This window comes from Nicotiana tabacum, chromosome 24, assembly GCF_000715075.1.
Source record: "Nicotiana tabacum cultivar K326 chromosome 24, ASM71507v2, whole genome shotgun sequence".
Taxonomy (NCBI): domain Eukaryota; kingdom Viridiplantae; phylum Streptophyta; class Magnoliopsida; order Solanales; family Solanaceae; genus Nicotiana; species Nicotiana tabacum.
Window position 1 is genome coordinate 43588866 of NC_134103.1, and position 4296 is coordinate 43593161.

The 4296-nt window shown below is 35.3% G+C and overlaps 1 pseudogene; it reads left to right on the forward strand.

Moving 5' to 3' along the window:
* The first annotated feature begins 273 nt into the window (after positions 1-273).
* Positions 274-945, forward strand: LOC107799191 (uncharacterized; annotated as a pseudogene).
* The last annotated feature ends 3351 nt before the right edge of the window (positions 946-4296 follow it).

Consider the following 4296-nt stretch of genomic DNA (forward strand, 5'->3'; position numbering starts at 1 on the left):
CAAACTGGATTCGGTGTACGAGTTGGTCGATGGGGAATAAAGCAATGAGCCTTTTTGAAAGCCTAAGAAGTAATGCCAACCGTGAAATATGCGCCGCTTCTTAGCTTCCGATAGCAGCAATGTGAGAAAGCCCTTCTTATCTATATAGAATCCCCTAGTAAATTTTAAAACATATCTAGTTAGAATCCTCTGGTACTCGATAGGTTAGCAAAACCCTATATATATATATATATATATATATATATATATATATATATATAGCGAGTTTAATTATATTCTCACCAACCAAAAAGTCAAAACTTCACATCTTTAGGAGTAGCATCAATATTCAAGAGGGTTCTCCAAACTCAACTTGGATTGAACAAGCACCAATCCTACGTTCACGAGCAAAACTACTATTCTGACAGCAGCCATGGCGGCTTATGCAAGTGACAAGGCCTTCGGGTTATTCCACCATGCCATATGGTCAATCCACTTACAATCACATGATGATGGGCCGTGGTGGACAACACCAAGGCAGATATTATGGCGGTGATAGCCATGGCCATGGCGGCCACTATGGTAGTCATGGACATCATGGGGCGCATTTGTCCCATGAGTCCACTAACTTTTTAAGCAACACCACTATGGTCCATAGTGATGGTGGCTATGGTAGTGGAATGCAACAATCTACCCACATGTCATCGGCCATGGGCATGGGATCGACGTACTATCATGGTCATGGTCATGGTTATGGTGGCAGCCACCCTAGTCACTACAGTCAGAGCCAGAAGTTTAACTGGGCTCTTAAGGATTTGGAGGAATAAATTTACGATAAATTTGATCTATCATGTATCGTTAAAATATGTGTGTGTTTTGGTAGTGGTTTTGGCTAACTTATACCTAAATAAGTAGTGTAACAATATGCTTAAAAGGCTTGTATTGTTAAGCTGAAGACAAATATTATAAGGCTTTTATGAATTGTGTTAAGGTGATCCCTAAACCTAATACACTTTTAACTTCTCTACACGTTGATACTCTAAAAAGAAAGTTACACTATCAATTTACCTAAAAGATAATTAGAAATCATTCATAATAAGTGAGATTAGTATCATAAAAAATAATGTTGGTTTCTTATATACTACAAAAGGTTTAAGGTGACCCGATAATGTAAAAGTGATGTGGTAAAGAACTCTTCATACATGACCTTCTATTATCGAAGTCTTATGTGTTTTAATCCCTTATTACAAAAAAAAGATGTGTGTGGTCTATGAAGTCTCTTCCTGTGCATACAAATCTGAGGACCCAACCATGTACTTCTTTAGGGAAAAAAGGAAACGTTGAAGGAACATGTGTTCAACAAAATAGTTGAGCTGAGCTTTATATTGAGTTTGATGATTAACAAATGACTGCTAAAAAACTAGGTCTCTTAAAGTCTATTGATCAGAAGCTGAAAGCTGATTTTTAGTGCAACCCGGATTCCTTGAAAAATTTATTTCGTGGCTACAAGTTTTATGTTGGTAGGAGTAATTCATGGTCAACAAAGTTTCATTAATTATTACACTTGCATAAAAGAAAAAGCATATGGAAAAAGAAAATGCGTGTGGAGTTGAAAACAAATATGGGAACATCCTAGAGGGATTAGTTTTCTTAACCGAAATTTCCTAAGTTTTGGAGCATTAATTGAAGAAGTTTTCGGCCAATCCTATTCCTATATAAAGCATCATGTTGCAGCTATATATGTGAGGTTAAGTCTTCTAACTCTATTCCCAAAACTTCAAAGAATTACTCAACGCAAAAAGAATCATAACAAGAAGGTGCTCTCAAAAATTTAAGCTGCTCAAATAAAGATCATGTTCGTGAAGACAAAGTTACTAAAGTTTTAAAGTTGTTTAGGTTTGAGTCAATTATTCTTTAATTATAACCTATATTACTTATTGAGAAGTGTAATCATAGGTAAACAAATCTGAAGAGTTTGTTTAGCTTCATATGCTAGAGTTTGTAGTTTGTAAAAGGGTAGCTACGTTTGAGTTGATTGTAGGGGATAAGATACTAGATTTTATAGTTTCTTTGGTTAATGAGTCGTAAAAATCGCTCTTTGAAGTTAGTAAAATTTTGAGGCAAATACTATGAGGGTAGGTCGTGTTTTTAGTTTCTTGAGCAAGAAGGTTTTTCACGTAAAAATTAGTGTGTTATTTATTTTTTATATTTTATTTTCTGTTTGTGTCTAGAATTCTTAGGTTAAAGAACCAGGTTCTTTAATACACAAAAATCATGAGTGGCATGATTCACCTCCCATCTTGTGTCTTGGTGAATCGTAAAATAATAACTAGTATCAGAACATATTTTTTCAACTGAAGGTTAATACCTTGAAATGTCCGAGATAGTTGTACCTCCAGCATTCAAGAAGGACAACAAACCACAAGGCCACCACTGTTCAACGGAAAGTACTATGGTTGGTGGAAAGAAATGATACAAGATTTTCTGGAAGATAAAGATTAAGAACTATGGAATATTGTTCAAAAGGGTCCTAAGGTTCCCATGGAAAAAGTTGATAAGGATGAAACAAGTGGCCCAAAAACCTGCGCGTAATATAATGATGAAGATATCAAGGCTATTCAAAAGAACGCCAAAGACAAAAAGATTTTAATCTCTAGGAATTGGACCTTACGGATATAATTAGATTTCTATATGTACTAATGCTAAGCAGATCTGGGACGCTTTACAGACCGCTTATGAAGGCACGGACCAGGTCAAAAGTCTAAGATTGACATGCTCACAATGTAGTATGAACTTTTTAAGATGAAGGGGAGGGTTATTGTCCAAGAGATGCATACCAAGTTTACTATGATTATTAACATATTAGTCTCTTTTGGATAAATCATCCTTATTATCAAAATTGTAAGAATGATTCTAAGCTTATTTTCAATTTCATGGGAAAGCAAGGTTGCTACCACTGAAGCAAGGAACCTTGAAACAATGACCATTAATGATCTTACTAGAAAATTAAAGACCTATGAACTGAAGAAATATCAAGATCGGCAGATAGAAAAGCCTTGCAAAGATAAGAACTTGGTTTTAAAGGACACTAAAAAGCTAGAAACTGATGATGATGTTATGGAACTACTGACACCTAGGTTCTAAAAGATGATCAGAAAAGGTAGATTCCAGAATATGGGTAACAACTCCAAAGCTAAGGCTCTACAAAAGACCAACATTCGTGAGTGCTACAAGTATGATAGTCGTGATCACTTTATCAGGCACTGTCTAATGTGGGAGATTGAGTATAAGAAAAATAATCCTGATAAACTGAAAGAGTAGAAAAAGAATCGGGTTCCTGAGAAAAGATTGACAAAGAAGAGAGCATATAAGATCATAAAAAAAGCTTTGGTTGCCATGGGAAATACCTCCAGTGATGATTTTGGTAATGATAGTAGTGGGGAAGATCAGTCCTTGATGGACAAGGATGAATGTGACTCAGATAATAAAGACATTATTTCTTTGAAGGCTAATTCTGATTCAGATATGGAGGATGATATGGTAAATTTTTATGATATTAAAGAAAAGGTTCATACTTAATATAAAAAGAAACTGGCTTCGTTATTTCATGTCTTAATTAATGCATATTATAGTCTTTTTACTAAAATATGTAATGACCCGACTGATCGTTTTATGTATTGAAGCCTCGTTTGCCTATTTGATGCTTTCTGTATGATTGTTTGCTGGTTTTTGACTTGTGGCGATGATTGGTTTGGTTTCAAAAAAGTTTGGGAGTGGATTGGAACACTTAGTTCCGTGTTGGAAGCTTAAGTTTGTAAGAGTTGACCAAGGTTTGAGTTTCGAGTAGACAACCTCAGAATGATGATTTGATGGTTCCAATAGATTCGTATTGTAATTTTGGACTTAGGTGTATGTCTGTATTTGGATTTGGAGGTTCTTTGGATGTCTTGACTCTAATTGCCGAAAGTTTCAAATTTTAAAGTTTGAAAAGTTCATAGGTTTGACCTAGAGCTGACTTTGATAATATCATACTCGGATTGGTATTGTGGACTTGGAATAGGTTCATTTAGTACTTTGCAGCTTGTGTGTGAAGTTTGGTTGGAATCCAGAATGTTCAGTTATAATATGGACTTGTTCGACGAAGTTTGAAAGTTAAGAGATTGATTTTGATATCCGATTCTTAGTTTTGATGTTACTCGTAGGGTTTTGATCATTTGGATAAGTTTGGATGATGTATTCAAATTTTTTTTGTATGATTGGACAGGGTCCCGTGGGCTCAGGTGTGTTTCGGGATGATTCCGGAATATTTTGGAAGTT